Consider the following 26260-nt stretch of genomic DNA (forward strand, 5'->3'; position numbering starts at 1 on the left):
TGAGTTTTACTATTATAGTATTTGATCAATTTATAACATTCTAGTGATTTTCCCCCCTGTATTGCTTCCCATCCCAAAAGTTTGATACTGTACATTACTATTCTAGGCAAATTGTTTGTTCCTGCAACAATAGATGACAGCTCTTGGGTATTACAGTGTTTAGCAATCAACATTCTGTCTGCTGCTAATATATCTCCTACTGTGTTTACATTTGTTGGCAATTCTTCATTCAGTTTCCTCAGCAATATGATTGTGGGGTCCTATTTTAATTAATATATGCTGCCATTTCATTACCCTTTCTTAACTTTAATTTGAAATCAGGAGATTTTGGGGGATCTGGAGAATGCTGTGGATGTAAGTGCATCTTGATTTCAATAAGGCATTTGACAAAATCCCCCATGATATTCTTGTGGAGAAACTGGTAAAATATGGGCTGGTTGAGGCAGCTGTTAGGTGGATTTGCTGTAAGGTGTTAGGTGGATTGACTGACTGAACCTAAAGAGTGCTCAATAATGGTTCTTCCTCATCCTGGAAAAAAAGTGACAAGCGGGATGCTGGAGGGTTTTGTCCGTTGTTGTTCAGCATCTTTGTAAACAGAAGAAATTGAGGGAATCCACTCATCCAATTTGCAGATGACACCAAGCTGGGAGGGGGCAGCCAAGGCCGCAAATACAGAATTGGGATTCAAGATGACCTTAACAGATTTGGAGAACATAGCCCAAACTAACAGAATGAATTTCAGTAGGAAGAGCCAACTGCACCAAAAACCTACTGTTTAGCTCATCTTCCTCAGAAATATTATGCAGGAGGCAGCAGACTCTGGATTTTATGCATTTTGCTGCACAGTGTGCATTTTGCAAGGTGGATGTTTTCGCTGTGCGTAGATGGACAACATGCCAATGCTTGCTCTTGTTTTCAATTTGTATCTCATTATACCCTCTTCAGATTCTGTTTTGTTTGGAGCTGCCTAGATTCCCCTCCTTGTTTGTTAACTTAGCTTTCTCTCCCCGTCTTTCAAGGAGAGAACCAGAGTCACCTCTGCAACTGCCGAGGGAAAGCTTTTCTGTCAGACCAGGCAATTTTGCCTAAGGAAATTCACATGTATGTAATTCAGCATTCATGAACAGACTGTGTGCATAGCATTCAAATCACAATGTGTGGGGAAGGGATAGAGGGAAAAGATGTTTCTGGCGAGTGAAAAGAAACTATATGAGATATTGGAGGGGGGGGGGAGGGAATTATACAGTAGCAAGGATTTTCTACCTTACTGGCCTTCTGGCATCAAAGACGTGTTAAACATGAGCCTTGCAATGAGCTACACAGTGATCTTCTCCTAACTTTGTCTAAACCCCAGAAATATTTTACTTAAAGCATATCTGATAGTTTCCTGTGCAAGCCTTCCAGGGCTACAGATGAGATAACTTCCTGACAGTTACTCACACCAGTTGTTGAACATTATACAGTAGTTTCCATGGAATAACATACCAAATGCATTATATGAGCGGAAATTGCATATACAGATGCCTTTTAGGGAAAAGGTGCACTAAAATGCTGATGAAGTTTAATGAAGACATCTATTATTATTATTATTATTATTATTATTATTATTATTATTATTATTATTATTATTAAAAAACAACCCTCAGACTAATGTCATAACTTTAATTTAAGATTGGAAAAATGAGAAACCAAGAGAAACTGAAATGGGCAGATTCATCAATCACTATGAGGTAGAGCTGAGGTGATGGGTGGACCAGATTGCTGGTACGTCAACTTTTCTCTGCTGGCTTCTTCCAACCCTGCTCCTGTAATGATAGGATACAGGAATCACACACTGTGAATATGGTCCAACTGGAGGGACAAGATTCAGGTGGTAAGAATTTTGTGTCATTGGCCCCATCACTCATCTGGCTCTATCTAACTGGGACAGTATGTGACTAGGCCACAGAGGATTTCTACCAACACCGCTCAGCTAGTTTACTCAGAGTTGATGAGCAGCTGATTTGTATGGTTGCAACATATGAGATAAAAAGTTTTTTTAATGGAAAAATGGAAGATCCCCGATTTAAATGTCTTTTTGTAAAAACAGCATATTTAATCAATCCTGCAGGAAAATAGACAGCAATGGCACTGATACCTAAAAATCTAGCATAGCAAACAGGGAGAGATAAGGTCTTATTTCAAGATTAATTGAACAGAATCAATTCCCCTCCCCTTTGTGCTACTTAAAGCTCCTTTCACTTGCTTTTCATTTCCCACTATCTGACCCCACTTTTTTATTCCCCCCCCTCCAATCTTATAAGGTTAGGCTCTGCCCTAGACTAACTGGTGCCCCAGGCAGGGAGTGTCTTCAGCAACCCACTCCAGTCTATTAACACTTGAATACTTTTTTTTGTATTGCTTTTGCGGTCAGTTTCAAACATGATTTGATACATGCCATGATTTCCATGTCTGATTTATTCCTGTCATATCAGATTATACAATTGCATCATGGATCTTGTTGCAAGCAGAGGTGGCCAAAACTACATTGAGCCCAGTGTTGTGGGATCAGTTCCAGTTAATACAGCCTGATGATATAGACAGGATGCTTGCAGCAATGTACCTGACCACCTGCTCATTAGATCCTTGTCATTCCTGGCTTATTAAAGCTAGCCAGACTTTATCTGGGAAGTATAACAATACTTGGAACGCATTAATAAAAGATATAGTAGATTATAAAGAACCACATATGTATTTAGATAATAATAAAATTTATGTACCGGTACCTAAATATTGATGATGATGATGATGATGATGATGAATATAAATTTATACCCCACCCAGCTGGCTGGGTTTCCCCAGCCACTCTGCAGCTCCCAACAGAATATTAAAAACACGATAAAACACCAAACATTAAAAATGTCCCTAAACAGGGCTGCCTTCAGATGTCTTCTAAAAGTCAGATAGTTGTTTATTTCCTTGACATCTGATGGGAGGGTGTTCCACAGGGCGGGCGCAACTACCAAGAAGACCCTCCACCTGGTTCCCTGTAGCTTCACTTCTGGCAGTGAGGGAACCGCCAGAAGGTCCTCGGAGCTGGCCGCAGTGTCCAGGCCGAATGATGGGGGTGGAGGTGCTCTTTCAGGTATACTTGGCTGAGGCCATTTAAGGCTTTAAAGGTCAGCACAAAACACAAATAACAACAACAGACAAGCATATATGGAACAGTAGTTGTTTGCATACATAGTGATATAATATACATTTCCCTCCTTTTTTTAATTAAAAAATTCACTTTCTATTTCTATTTTATTTTGTTCAATTGAAATATTCTCAATAAAAATGTTATAACAATTATTATTATTGGTATTAATAAAAGCTAGCCAGAGTGGGTCACACCACCACCTCTTTAAGGGCAGTGGGCAGCACTATCTTGCAAGAATGTGTTTAAGGTATCTGGATATACAGAGGCCCAAGTGTCTTCTGTAGCTTGGCATGCCTTTTACTAACTTTGTCCGGTTCACCAGCTATGTCTGTTCCTGGACAGGGATTGCTTGATGACACAAGTCCATGTATCAGTAACCCTGAGGCTGGATTACTGCAAAGTGTTCTATGTGGGGACGCCCTTGAGCCTGGTTCAGATCTTCCAGCTCCAGTGTATCCATCAAACCAACCATAGTTCCCTTTAAAATTAAGGGGCCAGTGAATTCTACCAGCAAATTTATTTTCAAAAGTCTATTTTTACTCAATTCATCTTTCTGGTATGCCTTTATCAGTGCACAATTTCCATAAACTGCTGTAAGCTCTAGACTGGCTTTGAAAAAGATGCTTCAAACTCAACTCATTTTCTTTTGCTTCCTCTCAATCTGTGTAGAATTGTATACAGTGCCTGGAATCTGATAATAATTTCATGACCTCATTTATAGGATGCTGCATTAGGAACACGGGCAAAATAAAGAAATGTATCTCATATGTTTCAGGTCCTCTTTTACCTCCTTCTGAGAGAATATGTGTCTAAAGAGTAATGGCAAGCAGGAGGCACCAAGGAGTCATATTATATTTCTATGACCTTGGACTGGGGGTTCCATATGGGCTACCACTACTAGGCATCTGTGAGATTTTGGCTGCCAAGGGGTTGAACTATTCCCCCATACACATTTTTAGATTTCCTCTTATCCCACTCCTCTTTTACTCTCAGATGCCGGGAGCCTGTCTTTGGCACAGCATCTTATATCCACAGGATAACTCGTGGTATAATTTCCTGAGATTTACTAGGGAAAGCTGGAACTCTTATTCAAAGATTACAGGAAAAAGTAAAAGGTGTCCTTCCCCCCCCCCTTTTTTTTATTTACTGGAAGTGTAAAACGAGATTTTTTAAAAAAAATTTAAACCATTTCTGGAAATACATGATTGAGCGGCACTTCCTCTCAGGAATAACATGAGGAGAGGCAAAAAGCCCTTTGTATATGGGAACTCTGCAGAGGAAAGTAATCTGAAAGCCCGTCTTCTTTAGCATCTCACACTGTGGCAGCTTGAGGAGACGCTAGTCCATGGGTAGGCAACCTAAGGCCCATGGGCCACAAGCAGCCCACAGGGGTTGTTTAACGAGCCGCCCCCCCCCGAACCGAGCCACCCATTTGGCGAGTCCCTGCGTGCTGCGCTAAACTGGCGCAGCATGGGGACTCACTTCCGCGGTGTCAGAAATCGCATCTACACATGTGCAGATGCCGGAAATCATGTCTGCGCAGATGCAGATGCCAGAAATCGCAGGCACATGCGCACATGCAATCCGGCCCACAGAGGGATCTCCACTGGAGTGAACCGGCCCAGGCGAGGTAAACCTTGCCAACCCCTGTACTAGCCTAAGCAAATGTCAAGTTACACCTGACCATGGTGTCATAGGAAAAGCATCTATCTCACATGTAGAAGATCCCAGGTCCTCTAGGTCCTCTTGGGTCTCTAGGTAGGGCTGGGAACCCCTCTCTTGGAAATTCCAGATAACTACTGTCAATCAGTGTAGACAATACTGAGCTAGATTCAGTATAAGGCAGTTTCTATGGGTGCTTTCCAACCCACAGGTAGAATGTTTCATGGTGGCATGCTGTAACCAAATCCTGTGCATGCATGCCAGGGACTTTTCACCACCACTATCCCATTGGCCAATAAAGTTAGCTTGAGGTGGCCTATCCCCATAGCTGCTGTGTTGTTTCTTAAGGAGCATGATGGAAGGGTCTCAAGTGGTTTGCACTTCTAATTTCTGTGTTTCCAATGGTATCTGAATGGGTCAGACATATATCTGATGGAAGGGTCTCAAGTGGTTTGCACTTCTAATTTCTGTGTTTCCAATGGTATCTGAATGGGTCAGACATATATCTGATGGATGGGACTGGATTGTAAATAGATGTGGTTTGTGTGCAGTGGTCTATAAGCAGGCTGTCTGCATTTTCCCTGGGGAACTCCAAGTCATTCTATATATACAAAATATTATTTCAGAACTGGCTGCAAGTCACTGTAATAAGATGTCAGTTTAGTAACAGGTATCTGCAGATGAAAGATAGCCCGACCCAATGCACTCTGCTGATAAAGCAGCCTCCCCAAATATCCAAAGAGAAGCCCCAAGGGGAAAAAACAGTCTCCACAAAAGACAAGAATTGCAGATGGGAGTGAAGGTAATTGTGCTTGATTGAAGGAAGTAATACTATTTCGAGCAGAAAAATGAAGACATAAAAGAAAAGAAAAAGTATGTTCAGCTAAGGGCAAGAATCTGGCCACTGAGATACAAATATGGAAGGCACTTAATATTGCTTGAAAACCAGAGGTAAGCAGAAAAGTTACAGAAAAAGGCATCAAGCTATGTTCCTGTCCTTAATGAAGCTTATCATTAAATTGTTTTTCCCCCTCTCTTCTCTTCTGCAAACATAGATTTGACTTAATATTTTAAGATGGATTCTTTCTAACTCTGCCAAAGGGCAGGAAATGTCGCGACATATTGGACCACTGTTGTTTGGGGAAATATGAACTTCATCATGGTCTCTCTCTTTCTCTCATCCAGCCTGATGAAGTAAACAAGGCTAGAAAACTTAGACACCCACTAAGAAGATACTCCAAACAGAAAGTACCAACTTCTCTGTTCACCTTTCCTGTTAGGGCTTTCCCACACTTACCTTTTGAACAATGCTGTATAGGCACAGGTTTGCGGTTTCCTGGCCCATGTCTTTGGTTGGCTGTAGTGAGATTTGTTTGTGTGAGTGACTGAATGTGTGAGGGGGTGGATTTTTGGATCAGATTAGCCATATGGATTCATAAACTGTGGATTCTTGTTTCTGTCTTGTTGGTAATTTTTGTAAACTAAGAAATCTTTAATAATTTAAAAAAAAAAACAGTGAGCAGGGACCAGTGTTTCCCTCCTTGCCTGAAGTAAAGAGGGAGGAAGTGTTCTAGCCACATGTTCCTGCAGTGGTAGTCTGGTCAAAAGCCCACTATAGGTGCTTGGAGGCATCTATATACATGACATCTAATGTGAAACAGCTCTGACTCTCTTTGTGGCGTTACTTCCCTATACCCAGCCTTAAGTATATCATCATCTGCAATGCACTTGGAACTAAAGTAATAAAAATGTTTTGCACTTACTTCTCCAGAGCAGTTATTGGCTTGCACTGTTGACAGAAAGAGACTCTAATTGATGTTGCTGACAAAACAAGCCAGGCAGAAGACAGACTGTCACCACCCCTGCCATAGCCATACATTTTATACATTTGATCATGACATCTGTGGATGTGTATGACAATTTGTCTGCCTTCTGAAACAGAAGTAAACTGTTAAAAGACTTACACAGTCCCTGTGAAATGTTTTGGAACCAGAGTGGCATGTCATCCTTTTCACAGCCTGCCTCTAATCTCATCTTTCAATTTCAGTTTTATTTGTGGGTTAAAAAAGCCATTCCTGGCAAACTTAATGCACTAAGAGGAATTCAAAAGGAGTATAAAGTCCCTCTTTCCTTTTCCTTTTCCTCAGACCTTTTGAAAAGCTGCATTCTGCAGTTAAAGCTAGAACAGCAGAATGTAAATACAAAATAGAAGCATCCTCTCTGATTGAAGAGTCCAATAATCAGAAAGGCCAACAGTAACAATATGCTGTAAGTGGCTCTAACTGCACACCACACACTCTCAAACTGAGGGGCAAGCTTCCATAAGGAGCAGTATGCCTAGAGTATAGCTGCCAAGTCTCCCGTATTCCCCGGGAAACCCCCATTTTTCCAGCTGTCCCCAGCTGAAAAAACTGATTTTTTTCCCCCCGGTTTATTCTGGCGCAGCGGCCATTTTGGAACTGGGCGGAGCATGCTCAGAAGCGACTTTTGATGCTGCTTTGCCCAGTTCCAAAATGGCTGCAGCGCGACTTCTGGTGTGACGGCCATTTTGGAACAGGGCAGAGCAGCATAAAAAGTCGCTTCTGAGCATGCTCCGCCCAGTTCCAAAATGGCGGCAGCGCTACTTCCGGTCTGCTACTTCCGGTCCAGTCCCTTATTTCTCAGGCCAGAACTTGGCAGGTATGACCTAGAGAGGAATGACTGTGTGTGTGTGTGTGTGTGTGTGTGTGTGTGTACCTCTGCATGCATACACGCGCGCACGCACACACACACCATAGAGTAAAAGCTTTCTGAAAAGCTCTTAATGAACAAAAAATCATGATCTCCACTCACATTGAGAAGGTATTTGTGAAATAAAAAATCATGCTACTGATGAGTTATCAGAAGGAATCAATCACCATCTGCATTCACCAGTGGTGGTGGGGAGGACCTAGCCACCCTCCGCATTTTTGTGTAAAACATTTGTCAGGGCACACTTCATGCGAGTCAAATGGTGATGTAGCAATGAAAATCCATCTCAGGCTTTATGATTATCTTGCGACAAGTGGCAATCTCTGCAAGTAAAGAAAGTCACTTTCAGCCTGACCCAATACATATTTGCGCAGTCAGGCGGAGTCCCCCCCAGTCCCCAGGGCAGCCCCGAGTGGAATAATGACACAGGACCACGTATTTATGGGATTAAAATTGGCCACAACTTTATTGAAATTCAGATGTAGGAAGACCTTGACTAAAGGATTCCGCCCAAGGCCTGCATCCGCCAAAGTTGTGACGAATTGCTACGGGAAAGGCGAAACCTGCCAATGCAGGGAAAGTCCTTTCCAGCCCTTTAACAGCGACCGGTCGTAGCAGCGCCTGCGTGCGTGTACGCCTGTGGAAGAAAAACCTGAAAAGCAAGAAGCCTGTGGAAGAAAAACCTGAAAAGCAAGAAGCCTGTGGAAGTAAATAACCTGTAAAGCAAGCAAAAAGTTAGGGAGTGGAGGGTGGGAAAGCTCTGAATCCGTCAGCTGCTTCCCAAGAATGGCTCCTCTTCCTTGTGTGCAGGTAAGCCTACCTGATCCTACCTGGCCAATCCCCCTGGCACGCCCCCTTCGGCCGGATTGGTCAGCTGACTGAGTGGGTGGCAACTCCAGCCTCCAGCCTCGGGTAGGCAGTGCCAGCCCCCAAACTTCCAGGACTGCCTCAGGGATCCCGGGGGGGGGGGGCTGCACGCGACTGCGCAAAATGCGCCTCCCCTTTATGTTGGGGAAGCGGTCATTCCTCAAAAGTAGCTCCAATTGATTTTAATAAGACTTACACCCATGTACATAGGGCTGCAGCCTTGAGTTTTCTCTGTCCGTTGAGAAACAAATAACTTTTCATACGCATAGCCAAGATCCTCCTGTGGCACAGACAACATCTCACTATTTGTGTTGGGAATCAACCTTATCCTTTTATTTTCTTTATGACTCCTATTAATAGGGCACTCAATTCTCTCACTCGCCTTGTCTCTGTTATGCCATGCCTTTTGTTTCCTTTTAGCATTAGCACAAGAGACTAAAGAACAAATTGCATTATCCCAGTAATTAGCCATCTCAACAATGTAGCAGTATCACAGCGGCAGTAATGCAGTGTAACAATTTGCATAAATTAGTTTTCGGGTCCCAGGGAAGCCGTTTCGGTAGCATTTAGAAGGAAAGTAAGTGCCAGGGAGGGTCAGGCCAGTGGGAACCATTTATTGTAATCAGACTAAAGAGAAGAATGGAAACAGCCATTAAGAGAGCCATGAAAGTGTCATGCGCTTCATTAGAGTTATGCTTAGCTACTGTGGGTCTGCTCTCGTGCACTACAGACAGTGCTTTTTTTCCTGGGGGGGGGGCCGCAGGGGTACGCATACCCCTAAACATTTTGTGAATTTAAGTTTGGCCTCATTGAGGAGGAATATTTCAATATGAGTAGTAGGATAATGATAGTACCCCAAACATTTTTTTTAAATAGAAGAAAAGCAATTGAACTTGGCCTCTTGCTGCTGTGCAGAATCCATGCCCTATCTACTTAAAGAAAATGGGGGGGGGGAGTTTTGAAGCAGCAGCCCCTCTCCCCCCACGAACCCTTCTGCAGAAGACAAAGCAGCTTGAAAAGATTTTGTCTACAATTTTTGAGTCAGAAGCAGGGCCAGATTGAGGTTTGATGAGGCCCTAAGCTACTGAAGGTAATGGGGCCCTTTATATGTCCAGCTATCCTTTGTCAACAACAAATTGTCACAGTTTTTTGTGTTGAATATATGCTATATGATAATTTATGGACCTAATAGGTATCTAAAGCCATTTGCACATAACAAAATATGTATTTTATCAAAGCAATTAATATAGAAATGAGCAAACCAGTGATACTTTAGGGAGCAGGCTAGCAGGCAGGACCCATTACTTACCTCATAGGAGCCTACAGAACACATGTTGCTGTATGTAGGTTTTATTTTATTTGTTTTTTATCTTATATTTTGGAAATGTACATCCAGGTTTTTTCCCTTTAATTTTTTTTGGGGGGCCCCAAGAGAGTGGGGCCCTAAGCTATAGCTATTCAGGATGTGTAGACATTGGGAAATTGCACTCAGCAGTGGCTTCCTACTATGTACAGGCAATGAAACAGTAATTGGTGTGATTTCACACAGGACTTTACTTCCCAACATATATGTGAGGGACATGATTATGAGGAACGGTTGAGGGACCTGCATACGTTTAGCCTGGAAAAGAGGAGACTGAGAGGAGATATAATAGCCATCTTTAAATATCTAAAGGGCTGTCACATGGAAGATGGGTCAACCTTGTTTTTTCCCCTTTCTGGAGGGTAGGGCCCAAACCAATGGATTCAAATTACAAGAAAGGAAATTCTGACTAAACACCAGGAAGAACTTCCTGGTGGTAAAAGCTGTTTGACAGTGTAACAGACACCCCTGGAAAGTATTGAATGCTGCTTCATTGGAGGTTTTTAAGCAGAGGCTGGATGGCCATCTGTCCTGGATGCTTTAGTTGAGATACCTGGATAGCAGAGGGTTAGACTAGATGACCCTCCGATCCCTTCCAACTCTACAATTCTACATGACTGCATTTTTCACTGTTGTTGTTGTTGTTGTTGTTGTTGTTGTTGAAAAATGGGCTTTCTTTGTTATGGTGCAAATAACTGGTGCAATAAGGGATAGGAAAACACAAATCCACACGCTCTGCTGGGAATATTGCAAAATTATTTTCCTTTTCCTTATGAATTTAACGTAGCTTTGGGGATATTACATACCATTTAGTTTAATCTATAAAGTATTAGACTCTGCAAATGCTCCTTCTATTGCTAAATATATGTGCTGAATATAATTGTAATTCTCTCTTTTACCCGTTTTATTATTATGAGTACAGTATTATATTGGTGCATTATTGTTGTAATGCTGTTGAATATTGCAAATGAAACATAAGCAACTCTATAAAAAGTAAATATGGCAACTAATGGCCAGTGTTTGTTCCAACCAACCAATGTATACTGGTGTAAGATTATGAACAGCGGCACAGAGCAGACACTACATCAAAATACATAGGACACTCTATTTCATAGAATATGGGGTTCATTGTGAAAAGCACTTGCTTTGTTGTTATTTATTGGTCAGGAGCTATATAGCTGAGGTTCTGAGCATGCACCCTCTTTTTACTGCTTCCCTTTCAACAGCAAAGTGTCTCCCGCAGCCCACATATTGCCATAGCACACAACCCATTATTGATGCCCCTCTACTTTCAAAAGTAGGTTGCCATGTGGCTTGGAGAAGCTACGCAGTTCTCTGAACTCCATCCAGTTCCATTAACATGCATTGAAACTAAGTTATGCAAAGAAATAAAGTTGCTGATAATTTGCAGGTAAATAACTTGCAGGTAACATAAAGAGAGTTTTGTTACAAACCCATGCATTGTTCTTGCAAGCTTCACAAAGGAGCAAATTGTTTCCTGGTGTTTTTCTTTTAAGTTAATGTTTCTTGAAAGGAGACCAAAGTAAACCAGGTCAACTTAGTTGCACAATTCCCACACCTAAAAGCAGTGAGACCCACACATAAAAATGTCCTTGGAAAGAAGTGTAGCGAGAGAAAAAGGAGTAAACAGTAAAAGGTTTGATGCCAGAAAGCTTTTGATGATAAGCCTGCTCTATGCAACACAATTTACAAAGATTGCACTTGACCTTATATGCCTTTAGAATTCAGGGTCAGTTTTTCTTCTTTAAAAACAAAACAAAACCTTGCTATTGACTGTAATGGAGAAGGGCGCAGCATTCAGAGTTAGACAAGAACTTATTTTCTCTTCCTAATAAGAACAGAGCAGCAACAGGAAACTCCTGACTAGGGACTGATGGATCAGGTGCGTCAATTCTACACATCATTGATATTAAGCCCATTCCATTTCATGTTGCATTCTGATATATATATTTCCTTAGGCAGAGTGGTTGGAAAGATACTTATGCATTTATGAGGTGGTCCGAAGGCTGCCTTTTACCCTTTCGAAACTCATTTTCCCAGCAACTTACACCTTACATTTTAAAGCACTATTGTGCCACTTTGACAGCCATGACTTCCCCCAGAGAATCCTGGGAGCTGTTGTTTGTTAAGGGTGCTGAGAGTTGCTCTTAACCACTACACCACACTGGCTCTCAAGGGAAGGGAAGCCGCTGCCACCGCCGCTTACCTTTAGGACTCTGCCTGTGACGTCCATGGCCGCCGCTTCTGCCTCCTGCAGCGGCGCGGCGCTCATGGCGGCCTCTGCGGCTCCGGCCTTGCCCTCCTCGGCGGCCATAGTGGCCTCCGCAGCTCCTCCCCGGGGGCTGGCGGGATCCGGCAGGAGCAGCAGCGGGGCTTGCCAGGCGGCCCTTGGCGGGAACAGTGGCACCACCTGAAGGAGCGGAGGCTGCGGCGGGAGGAGACCCCTGGCCCTCCTCCTGCTTCCCCCTCCCCAGAACCTTAAAGACTTTCAGCCGTGGCAGGTGAGTCGGCGCCTTTTCTTTTGCACTTCTTTTCCCCCCATAGGAGCGCATGAATTAAATTTCAATGCATTCCTATGGGAAACCGCGCTCCGCAAGACGAAATTATCGCAACATGAAACGACTCGTGGAACGAATTAATTTCATCTCAAGAGGTACCACTGTACAACCAGTGCCAGTGGCAGGCATAGCTAACTGCTAATGAGGAGGAAGCTGACAGGAAGTGCCACCCTCTGGACTGGATGGGATTAAGTAAGAAGGCAAGCAGGTGGGGACTGGCTCAGGGCAGAGGTTGGTGGGACAGCGCCCCACTTGCTCTCATGAAGGAGGAGGGGGAATGGCGAGGCAGCAGGCAGAGTGGCATGCTACACGTGCACCGGAGGAGCCAATCCAATGTCCCTGCAGCTCCCTCCCTGCTACGCTGCACCTCTGCCTCCTCCCAGTAAGCAGCAGTGAATCACCTACTGGGATCACCTCACAAGGAAGCCCAGTTGAGGACTTCTCTACAAAGTCAGGACTTTTCAGGAAAGAGTGCTCATAAACACCCCTTGGCCAGCTTAAAAGTAAGGTAAATACAACCCAAACCCTGCACCTCCCACGTGAAAACTTCACCAAATTTTTCTTCTCCCTTTGATATTTTTCGAATGCAATTTCTGTTCTTGTTAACTGCTGGAGAATGGTAACAACAGCAAGAACTAAGTCAGGATAAATGTTCAACGCAGTACTAGCTCTAACTGCTTATAAACCACGAGGCTACAAGTGATGCCCTTCCCAAAAAGTGGCTTGGATTTCCCAGCCTGCCACTTCAGATCAGGCAATTGTTTCCATGTCCATCAAATTAAATGCTAATGAATAAATGGCCCTGCACAAATGCTGTAATAAGATTTTTTTAAAAAAATGCCAGGAAGTAATTATTCTGCTCTAAGCTGCAGATTTCCACTTTTCCATGCATTTCAGCACTGAAAGCAGTTTGCAGTAATGCATTTTAAAGTGGGGGAACTGGACAACGAGCACTATTTTTCCAAACTGAGAGAGAAGTTTAGTAATGTGACAGAATTTTATCTTTTTCACTTAGTATTATTCATATCCTGCTCACTGACCCAACAGTTTCCTGAATGCATTCTATACCAGGATATAAAAAAAATGTTAACACTAAAACTGACACCATCCCTGCAAAGTCAGCACATGCCATCAAATAAAGTAGTGAATAACACTGACCAAAATTCCGTTGAAACAGATAAGGAGAATTGCTCAGTTAGCCAGACAGCTGTAATGCTATACAGTCATACCTCGGGTTGTGAATGCTGCTGGTTGCGCGTTTTTAGGTTGTGGACCGCGCCAAACCCAGAAGTTCCGGAACGGGTAACTTCTGGGTTTCGGTGCTCACACCGAAAATGACACCACGTGCGTGCACAGAAGTGCCAAATTGCATCACGTGCATGCGCAGATGTGGCGCTGCGGGTTGTGAGCGTGCCTCCTGCACGGATCACATTCGCAACCCGAGGTATGACTGTACTTACCGGTACTTACTTAGATGTAAGTCCCTTTGACCTCTATGGGGCTTGCTTCTGATCAGACATGTATAGGAGTGCACTGTTGATTAGCTAAATATAATAATAATAATAATATTTTCCCAGCCACTCTGGGCAGCTTCCAACAGAAATATTAAAATACAATAATTTATTAAACATGAAAAGCTTCCCTAAACAGGGCTGCCTGGAAGAGAAAGGTGGGTCTCCCCTACTGAGCAGCAAGAAACAGAATTCAAGTCAGGCCTCAAAAAGTCATGTAAAAGAAGGAATTTCAGCAGGGGCAGCTTTTTAAAAAAAACTAAAACAAACAAACTCTGCATGACAAATGGAGCCTAGCTTACCAAAAGGTCTTGTTCTCCAAAATGTTGTCCTATTCAAAGCCCAGGTTTCCTGTCTTCCTTTGCGTCTGGTCAGTCCTACAATTCCTTAAAGTGAATGTTTCCAGCAGTTCACTTAGGATCTCAAATCAAGCGCATGGAACTTTGTTAACAAGTCTGTTCTGTGGTTCCAGCTAGCATATAAAAGCCCGTGATTTGACCTCTGCTGTGACTCTTCTTCCTCTTCCTCTTCGTGATTCACTCTCTTACGGAAGGGATTCACACATCCCACTTTAAGCAAGGAACAGGGCGGGCAACAGTTGCTCAGACTGGGTAGGGGACAAAGGCACATGCATCCTAGCCCCAGCCCCAGCCCCAATGTCCTCGTGGGGTTCAGATCTTCCCTTCTCTTTGGAATCCCAATTATCAAGGGAGGATTCTAACCACATTCCAGTATGAAACCCATACCGGACCTTCATACTCAACATAGGGAGGTTGGGAGTGGAGGAGGTGAGGTCACATCCTTACTGAGTTGGAGCTGTTCTCTTGAATACCTGAGGAGGGCTCCTGTCAAGTGCAGCTTTCTCCTGTTGAACATAGATTAGTCCCAACTGCTGTGAATGCTTTGTAGCCTGACCCACCCCATCCGCCTTGAGCTGATTGCAATGCTTCCAGCAACATCATTTGCACCTTGAAGTCTCATAGGTGACAGGCTGGCAGCTTGAGCTGTTAGCCTGGACCAGGCATCCCCAAACTTCGGCCCTCCAGATGTTTTGGACTACAATTCCCATCTTCCCCGACCACTGGTCCTGTTAGCTAGGGAATCATGGGAGTTGTAGGCCAAAACATCTGGAGGGCCACAGTTTGGGGATCCCTCCTCCTGCACTAAGTAGGCCTTGCAGATGTTAAAGCTAACCTGCATAAAGAAACCTTCTTCTGCTTCCATTTTACAATGCACCACTTTTGCAATTTGCAACAGGCTTTGACTTCTTTCCTTGCCCAATGCCTGCAGCATCATACTACTCGTAAGCAAAGCATTTAGGAGGAAATTTGTATCCCCTTGAAGCAGGCAAGTGAACATTTGTTGCGTGAGTCGTGGCATAAACAGGGGGTGCGAGCTCGGTGTTTCTAAAACGACCTGGGGTGGAATATGAAATTTTCCCAGGCATCCTAAAAGACCCACACCACTGATCATTCACTCGTCAATGTTGGTTTAATAGAATTAAACAAACACTTCTCCCATAACTAGTTCTGAAGCATTAATAAGCGAGTTGGACGAGTTTCTCTTCCCACGCCTCATTCTCAGAGCTTGTCTGGAGTGATCTGCCTTTTGGGAAAAGCTGCTGTGTTCCTGCACTGCCACAAACCCACCCACCTGTGGGTTTTGCGGTGGTGGTAGTAGGTGGCTCCAAACAATCTGCATATGGAGGCAGCAGTCATGCAAAGCAAATTAAAGTGGCAGATCACCACACACAGCCTGCCTGCCTACAGCTGGACTGTCTGTTTTCCAGTCACATGGAAGACATTATGAAGTATCATTATCTGTAGGTGGGCTACTTGCTCGTTGTCTGGGAAATAAAAGAGCCAAGTATTTGCTCTGGCTGCTGCTGGCTGGAAGACCTGCATATGTGGTGCATACTAGGCATGGACCATTTACATCTAGGGATAGGTGGCCAGGCCTTAGAGGGAGCATGAGTTTAGCAAGCACAAAGCCCCAAGTTCAATCTCTTGTTATCTCCACTTAAAAAATTGATTGAGGCTGCTTACAGTCAGACTAGATGCTACAGGGCTAGATGGAACAATGTCTAAATTCAGCAGAAGGCAAAAGACAACAACGCAGAGCAATGCTGTATCCTTTATTTCTGGCGTGTTTCAAAGGTAACTCTTTCTCTGGGGATATAAGCTTTATAAATAAAGCAAAGCAGTTACAATCTGCTTGTTTCTATCTCAGAAAGTCTGGCATCCCCAAACCACATGCACAGACTTCAGGATTTATGTATAGGCAACAGCACACGCGCACACACACACACACGACTAACAGGAAAGCCTTGTTTCTTCAAATAAAAAAGAACATGCAGAAAGGCCCTGAGATCCTCATCAATAAAATACATAATTCTATACTTCCTCAGGAGCATATTTCCTCAGGATTCAAATATATGAAAGCATTCTGCATTCATAGTCTGAAACAGATTGAAACACTGTTATCAATATTACTAATTTCTAAACTTATAATTATAAACTGAATTGCAAGTAGTCTTAATAGGGTATCTAGTGCAACCTGCCAAAGGGCAGGAAACTACAAGAAGGTAGCAGATGGAGGCAATGACTCATGATTTCAGTTGTCTTTATACTAATGTTCAGAGTATGGGAAACAAACAAGACAAATTTTAACTCTTAATACAGGATGCCAAATATAGGCATTACTGAAACCATGGTGAGATGAGACTTGTGGCAGGAATGTAGAAACTGAGGGGCATAACCCGTTCAAAAGGGATGGACAAAACAGGAAGGAAGTAGTAGCAGCATTATATGTAAAGGATGTGTACACTTGTGAAGAGATCCATGACCTGGAGCATGGAAGGCAGACTGAGAGTATATGGGTAATAGTTGTAGGAAATTATTGGTAAAGTGCAGTATAGAATTTGTAAAATAAATTGTAAAATAAATATATGTGATGGGATTCAATTAATGTGTCCTGAGCAGAAGCGCTTCCCCCACTTCCCCCATGTTTCCAAACTTAGCTTGGATTGGGGGGGGGGTCAGCAGAACCCCCAGAACAGCACACAGGGAAGGGCGGGTGTGATCATTCTGCAGGAGAAGCCGAAATGCTTGCCTTGATGCAATAATCACCTTAGTTTGATGTTGAATTCCTCTCATATTTTATTGATTGATTGATCTGCCCTCAGTCTTCTCTTCTCTAGGCTAATCATGCTCACTTCTCCAGCCCCTGACCATCTCTGTTGTCCTCCTCTGAACCAATTCCAGTTTGTCTACAACCTTCTTAAAGTGCGATATTCAAATGAGGCTGAACACATGCATTGCATTTCCTTTGCAGTTCTAAATGGTGTGCAGATTCAAGTATGCAGAAACTGCTGTGGTACAGTCCTCTCGTGTGATTCTACCACATTTATTTTTGTGTGGGGAGGAGTTGCAAGTTCGAAAGCACCCCCACTATGAAAATTAGACCCTACCTCACAGAGAAAAGGTTAGGCTCAATCAGAGGCAATTATGATAGAGCATTTTGTAAACATTAAAGCTAATCACAGAGCTTTTAACAACCTGCAATTAACCCAACATTGTATCTCCAACCCACAACCTTTATATTTAGGCAAGAGGACACAATAAAGATTAATCAGCTGCCCCAAATTCTGCAAGCATTGGCCCGTGAGACTCAGAAAGGCTGAGATTCTCAAGGACAAAGGCTTCGACTAAGCCCCAGCATCTCTCACTTTGTTTTCTCTAGCCATCTTTTGTGAAGTGTCATGGGAAAAATTCTAATGAGTTTCTCCACACGGCTGAAGGGGGGGGGGAATCTGTCAACCACAAGTCAGTGCTTGTATCTAATTTTTGTTTCTATCAAGTGAAGATATTTTCTCTGCACTACAAATTACTGCTCCCAAAATAAGAACCGGAGGGATGAGAAATAGCACAGTTGAACCCTTGAATAAATTTCTTTTTTTGCTTTCAAATTATTCCTTATCCCCACACAATGGTAGCTTTAAAAGTGGAGTAGCAATGAGCTGCTTGGCTTAATATAGAAGGTACATATGCTCTCTGCGAAGTACAACAGGTTTATTTTTGTTACACAGAAGAAATAGAATCAAATCCAGGGCTGGTCTGAAAAATATAAAGAGAATTCTATTGCTGAAATGAGTTGTCATTGATTACTTATGTGGATATTTTTTTAAAGAAAATAAAAGAGGACTATGAATAAGCAACCATCTACCAAATGACCACAAGCACACCAGAAGCTATTCTTACACAACCAATCAGAAAACCTGTTTAAAATACGTATCTGCAATGGAAGATGCTGTTATAGAATCCATGAAAGATAGTCATTTTGCCTCTGCTTAAAAAAGTAAAAATGTCCAACCTTGAAGTTACCCAGATGGGAATGGTTTGGAACAGGAATCTGCTGTTTGTATAGGCAGACCGATGGCTACTTGATCTTGATGTCAATGTTGTATTGCTCATGTAATAGGTAGGCAAAGGACCCCTGGACGGTTAAGTCCAGTCAAAGGTGACTATGGGGCATAGCTGCCAAGCTTTCCCTTTTCTCACGAGGAAGCCTATTCAGCATAAGGGAATTTCCCTTAAAAAAGGGATAACTTGGCAGCTGTGCTATGGGGTTGCGGCGCTCATCTCGCTTTCAGGCCAAGGGTACCAGAGTCATGTGGCGGGCATGACTAAACTGCTTCTGGTGCAACGGGACACCATGATGAGTGCCAGAGTGCATGGAAACACCATTTACCTTCCTGCCGCAGCAGTACCTATTTATCTATTTGCACTGGTGTGCTTTCAAACAACTAGGTTGGCAGAAGCTGGGACAGAGCAACGGGAGCTCACCGCTGTCATGCGGATTCAAACCGCTGACCTTCCGATCGGCAAGCCCAACAGGCTCAGTGGTTTAGATCACAGCGCCACCTGCATCCCTTTGCCTCTGCTTAAATATATCCAGCAAAGAAGACCACACCCTCCTCCTGAGGCAGCCTATTCCACAGTCAAATAATTCTTATGATCTTAAAGTTTATTCTAGCATTCAGTCAAAATCTGTTTTCACCCACAATAACTCCTCTCCTCCCCACCCCCAACTCAGGTCAGGCAAATATGAGCAAATAGGACCCTGAAGCAGAGGGGAAAGGTTACCCCTCTCACAGAGAGTTTTGTAAATACTTACACACACACACACACACACTAATGTGAGCATGTATTTAATTCCACATGCAGTTTGGGTGAGGGGAGAAGCGAGCACGATTGAGCCACACAATAGCTCAGTTTGTCTTATCTTTCTTCAGACTGCAGTTTGGCAAGGAGGGCTCCCTCCATAGTCAGATCCTCTGCACTGACATGAGGCTGTTCCCTCCAAGCTGAGTGGCAGCTGCTTTGTTTAGCTTGGCAGGAGGGAGGAGGAGGAGCTCCTGGGCCTAAGATCCCTGAAAGCTGAAGGCCGCAAGGTTTGGCACGAAGTTTATTGTCACTGTGTAAAACACCAGTAGGGATGCCAGACTCAATAGTGGACAGGACTTCTGTGCCTTTAATTGCTCTGCTCTCTTTTGATGCTTTTGAATTATGGTGCTGGAGGAGACTCTTGAGAGTCCCATGGACTGCTAGAAGATCAAACCTATCCATTCTTAAGGAAATCAGCCCTGAGTGCTCCCTGGAAGGACAGATCGTGAAGCTGAGGCTCCAATACTTTGGCCACCTCATGAGAAGAGAAGAATCCTTGGGAAAGACCCTGATGTTGGGAAAGATGGAGGGCACTAGGAGAAGGGGACGACAGAGGACAAGATGGTTGGACAGTGTTCTCGAAGCTACGAACATGAGTTTGACCAAACTGCGGGAGGCAGTGGAAGACAGGAGTGCCTGGCGTGCTATGGTCCATGGGGTCACGAAGAGTCGGACACGACTAAACGACTAAACAACTACAACTTTTGAGTTTGGAAACCTTAAAGAGAAACCAGCAGACCCTATGCTTGGAAATTAAACAAAGGGTCTGCTGGTTTCTCTTTAAGGCTTCCAGACTCAAAAGAGAGCAGGGCAATTAAAGGCACAGAAGTCCTGTCCACTATTGAGTCTGGCAACCCTAAGTATAGATGTAAGATGCTATATAATAAGAGTGCAATCCTGCATCACCCACCCCAATACCATGTTGATGGCTGGGGAGCAGTTAGGATGACCCATTGTGTCCTCTCTGCTGACCTCTGACAGTGTGGAGAGGTGGAGGAGAGAAACTCTGCCATAGCAGAGGATTTAGCTTCACCCAGTACTTCACTCTTACTGCCAGTTCTCCCACTGGCAGTGTGGAAGGCAGTGAAATATCCTGAAACAGGGCTCTTGACATGCTGGATGCAAAGCCCTGTGGCTTGATCCTTGGGGCTTTCAGCTCCATCAGCCTGGAGCTAGTGTAGCAAAAAAAATGGAGGAAAAAACCCCACAGCCTACCTTCCAGATGTTCCAGATGTGATGGTGAATCTGCCACTGCACTGGTCCCCAGGGAGAGTTCGGATTGCTATGTAATTATATGAACAAGACAAGGGCCTGCAGTATTCCTTGAGCTCAAGGAGTAATGGAGACATATTTGCTAACCTACAGCAGAACACAGCTTCATGGGCTAATTGAAACTCTAATGCTGCTTTATTTGTTGTACAAAGACCTTGAAAAATACAATGAGAAATAACCCAGAAATGATTATTCTACTTTCAACAATGTGAGTTTAATTTTTATGTTCCTTCCTGCATCCTTAAAAAAATGTGATAAGATTTTTTTCTGGTATAGTCTAATTTAACACACATACACAGAGTGTTTCACTTTAAATTCTGCCAACTTAGGAAATGCACAGCACAGATAATTACCAAGCAATTAAATGATGTACTGTACAAATTAGGGATAACAGCAGGTAAATGATTTTTTTTTTTCATTCAGAAGAAAGTGTGCTTAAATGAGCTTCTGTCCTGCAGCCTAAGTCTTTCTACATGGCACACAATAGGAGGTAAGAAGCCAAGTCGCTGCTGTTTTCTAGTACACTGTGTCCCAGTTCCTCCCTAAGCCTCTGAAGTTTTTTGAATTTGGCAACGGACTCCAATTATTTTAGCTCTAAATTTTCCTGTTTCCCTTCTTGAGAAAGGTTTGATCTGGGCTGCTCATGCCTTCCAGTGGTGAGTGGCTGCAGTAGGCCCAGGCTTTGTGTCGGAATGAAGTCTTTCTCATTGTCATGCTGTCAATCAATCAAATATTTATTACGGTCATGGACCAGCATAAGTAGGGTGGGGTACAATCATTTAAAAACTATAAAACATTTTGGAAATCTAAAGTTATTAAAACAGAAGTTATATGTAAAAGACTGTAAGAAGCTAAAATAATCTAAAAGAAGGGTTAGGAGCATCAAACAGACAACGAAGAGCATAAAAGGCTATGTCATTCAGTCAGAGACCACTGATCAGACCTCAGGGGACAGGTGATTAATGTGATACTCCAGTAAAATCCCATGCACATTTAATCAGAAATAAACCCCATTGTTTTCAACAAGCCTTAATCCCAGGTAAGCTTGCATTCTAGCTGCCATAGCAAACCACAGTGATGACTCATGCACAAACCTGGGTACTTTGCCTAGAAGGCCTTGCTCTGAAGCTTTAGACGCAATATATGATCACACTTCCTGAGCCCATGAGGGTCTTGGCTGCAGCTCTGTGGCACCTGATGATATGGCATCTCATTCAGTGGCTGCCTCTTGACCAGTGGACTCTTGACCAACAGCATCAGGTGCTTCGGTAGCCTCTGATGTGGTGTCCTGGTCACTGCTGGACTCTGGGGTCACAGCACCACTTGTTTCATCATGCAAAATGTTTTAATTTTCCTGTTGACGTTAAAATACTCAATATTTCTCACGCACTAGCAAAGTTGTGAGGCCCAAATAGGAAGCAAAGCCATTCATTCTACAGTAGCTAAATAGGCTCTAACTGAAGACTTCCCTCCCCTGGAGCCGCTTGATATCGAAGCTAATTTGTTTTTTTTTAAAAAAGCATGTTGTTTATAGACCTCATTTTCCAAACGATTTTCTTCTTATGCAAACCATAGATGTGAATGACAGTGGGTAGAGAGTGTGTATTCCCGAGAGATGAAGCTCTCTCATACCATTCAGAGTTAATCAAATTTATGAGTTTAAATAACAATCTCATTTTCAGTTAACTGTGTTCAGAATTAAACCTAAGGAAAGGGAGAGCTGGCAACCCAGTAATAAAGATACAATCTATTTTGCCTTTCAGAATTTATACAAGTTGGCAGGAGCAGCTAATGTATTAAAATGTTCTTTGTTTGGGATTTGAGTGCTTGGGACTGATTGATCGGTCTATTGCAAGGAGACCCGTGGGATTAAATTTTGCTCAGAAAAGAAATGCATTTCCAGAGTTGGTTGCAAACTGGCCACCAGGTAAACTGACTCTGCTGGTTACTTCGCTGGATTTGGTTAGGTTTGGGAGTTGTGTTTTTTGTAGCCCTTTTTAAAAGTGTTTCTTGAGTTTTCAAAGGCAACAACATGCAAATCACACAAATGATAAAGAAACAAACAACAAGGACTGCGTGGAGCACATCATTGCAGTTGGAATAAAATAAACAGAAGGTTCATTGCACTTTTTCAGGAGGCATCATAATAAAATTGATTCCACCAAGGGACATTTAGTAACTAGTAAGAATTACTGCATTTTTCTGTGTATAAGACGCTCCCTATTTTGGGGGACTCAAAATTAAGAAGGGGGTGAGATTGCCCAGAGTTCTTGAGCTTTTTTGGAGGGGGGGGGATGCCTAAAAATGCTCACCTGACTGGCCAATGATTCTGATCGAACGTGACACAAAAGCCTCTAATCGTATTTCCGCTTGCCGCCAGCCGCCGCCAATCACCCACACAATTCCCGCAGCAGCGCCTAATCGACAACAGCCATGGCTGCAGCCACCAATCACATGCACTAACGCCAGTGACAATCTACGGCTCATGGTAGGAAACAACCCACCATCCCCCCTCTGCACTACCCATGCATAAGATGAACACAATTTTAAACCATCCTTTTTACAGAAATAAACCTTGTCTTATACACGGAAAAATATGGTACATATTCAATAAGGTAGCATTTTCGCATAGAGTTGTGTGTCATTGCAGCACATTTTTCGTTTATTTAAAAAGCATATAAACAAAAACCAGACAACATCAGAATGGCCTCATTTTGTAGCCCCTCTTCTGCTGGCTTAAATGCTCAGATAAGGCAACGTCCCACAACCTTTCAAAACATTCATCCTCAGAAGGACCCAATACAGTACAGACTTCCAACGCTTAGCAATTTCAAGCCGGCAGCAGAGCTACCAGCTCCTTGTGAACAAGGGTGAAATTTAAATTGCTTTCAACACCCAGAAGAGATCGAGCACCTTTTAATTTTATTTGAAGCATGCGTATGTCAGGGAATTTGTGTGGGAACTGGCCTCTTCTCTCTTTAATAAGGCTGTGTACATACGATACCTTTAAAGCACATTCAAAGCACATCCTTTCCCTCAAAGAATTCTGGGCACTGTAGTATATTAAGTGCTGCTGGGAAGGCATAAACGAAAGTGCCCAGAATGATTTGAAGGAAAGAATGAGCTTTGAATATGTGTTAGAGGTATAGTGCGTACACAGCCTCAGATATTTGTGCCGGGACCCTAAATTGCTTTTAAAATGCCAAAATGTAACAGTTGTGTAGAAGTTAAATGTAGCAGTTGTGTAGCAGTTAAAATGTGTAGCAGTTAAAATGTAGCAGTTGTGCACTCCTAATACATTGAGACACTATGACTGTAACAAACCTATGGCAGACCATTATCATGGCTGCAGAAAGAAGACACATTAACCCATACAATCGGTGAACTACGTTGAAAATATCGTGGGCACATATAATGAGTTGGTATAAGTGACTAATTGTCATGTAGTCTGAGAACCAATAATTTAACCTGAGGTATATATGCTCTTGAAGAATTATCAAATGTGGTTTGAAACAGTGTGCTCCGTCTAAATGGTGCTCTCGGTCCCAGATTCTGAAGACTGATCCGTTGCTGACAATTTCAGGGACAGGGATGGGGAGAAATTGGTTCAGTTTGCATTTTGGGGCAAATCTACCAAATTTGCACTTTCTGAGCCAAAATACAGGTCTCATTCAAACTTCACACTTCTGTGAATTTCACAATGCAATTGTCAAGCCAAACAACCCAAAAGGCATGTCATCGAGAAAATAACATACAAAAATGCATTATATTAGGCTGAATTGCTTGCAAAATGTGTGTATTAGAAGAAATGGGCAAAAAGGGGCATGCAAATCTTCATGCAGGCATTTAAAAAATAATTAAAAACAAACCAACCCAGGGAGGTTCACCTGGTGCCTTCATTATATATCTTTAGGTACCAGGTAAAAACATTCCTCTTCAACCAGGCCTTGGGCTGTTTAGTATTCTCCAGTATTTTAACATGTAAGCCATTGCTGTATATTGTTTTAAATGTCTGCTTTGCTTTTGGGAGTGCAGTCCCATTATCTGTTTTACAAACTGGTCTCTGACCATAATAAATTATTATTATTATTATTATTATTATTATTATTATTATTATTATTATTATTCGCCAGTCATTTAAATGTGTTTGTGCAAAAGGTGATGTACGATGCTCCTTAAGATGCTCAGATTGGCTTTAACAAGCTCCACCTAGAATGCTGGTGTGCTCTAACTTGGAGGAGAGCTTTGATGTGCATCAAAGGCATGCTGGTGACCAGTGCAATATACTTCAAAAGAGTATTGAAGTTCTGGAGACCATCTGCGATAGGCTACAGCCGCTTCTTAACCTTTGCGAAACAAAATCTAGTACAGTAATAACCAGCCATGCAAGTGTTAAAAAAACCTTTACAAGAAAATGGCTGGAGCACTCTTTGACCTTTGAAGTGAGCAGATATGACAAAATTGAATTCCCTGCTTTGATACTTCTGCAGCAACTTCCATAATAAAGGACCCCAAGACCCAAAACAGCTTTCTTCCATCAGCATTTTATTATTGCATGAGTTACTTTACTTTCCAGCTCAGGTATATAGTATACACTTATAGGGTACCATTGCTCAACAAGCGGATCATCAATATTGGCATCACTGGAATCCTTTATAAATAAGCTGTCACACATCAATGCTTGTAACGATTCCGTCTGAAAGAAAACTTCCCAGCAAGGAATTTCCCCTCACATCCTTAATTGCTCCTTGGTTTGGGGTGGGAGCTGTCCCACCTTCCCCACAGTGAAATGCAGCTTATTTACACTGGGGGTTGGGTAATTTGTTTTACAACTGTGCGTAGACATGGCATTGGATGGGATCAACATAGTAAAGGAGGGGCCATAAAGGTTCAGCTACAGCATGCCCTAAGTTTGTTTTGGGGTCACTGCCTGACTAGAATACTAACACCAATTGCCCAGTGAGACGCTTGATGCTTCATTTTCACCATGACACTTAGGTGTTGGCTTCTAGGGGCCGAAGCACTTGGCCCCCATTATTTTTAGGGGACTGGCCACCCTTAATGTTCAGAGGGCGTTTGGCTCCACCTCTAGCTCCTCGTGATGTCATGCCTGCATGTTGCATGATGTCGTGCGTGTGACATTAGGATATTGCGTCGGATCCCCTCAACCATCTCAAGAAGCTGGTGCCTTTGGCATGACAGGGATTAAAGCTGGGCAACTCCTATGGAGGAGGGTTGGATACTTCCCAATCACAATAAGTGCCATTCCATCAATAAGAATGGCAAATCTTATTGAAGAACTGATTCTTGCCACATGGTCATACTAATCCTGCCTGCCTGCTGCCACTCAATAAAAAAAGATGTGGCCTGATTTTTACCCAACACCTAGTGTCCTGTCCCAGTTATTTCACCGCATCTTTGGGCTACAGAATGTCCCTGCCAGGGCAAATACTGAACATTTATATATCTCTTTACATCAAAGCCAGACTGATGGTATCTTTCATGTGCCGCCTGAGTGTTTCAAGTGTTCTATCATACAACATTTGAGCTTTACAAAGAGACAAAAGCAAAAAATAATAAATAAATAAATAAATAAATAAATAAATAAGAGAGGTAATGAAATGTTTGGATTCCCAAGGAGGATGTAAACCAACAACAAGGCTAAATGAGGTTGATCAGCTTTGCACTCTGAATTAGCACAGGCACTTGGTGTCTGACTCTGGACACAGCCAAGGGCCAGGGGCGGCCATATCCAAATCTAGGCCTGGGGAGGATGGAGAAGTTGAAATCAGGAGGGACTGCCAAGAGCAAAAAGCTGGAACCTGAAATTAAGCTATGCCCTTGTTTTGAAATTCAGCTGCAGTTAAGGA

Source organism: Zootoca vivipara, chromosome 3 (assembly GCF_965207765.1).
Source record: "Zootoca vivipara chromosome 3, rZooViv2.hap1.1, whole genome shotgun sequence".
NCBI classification, from domain to species: Eukaryota; Metazoa; Chordata; class Lepidosauria; order Squamata; family Lacertidae; genus Zootoca; species Zootoca vivipara.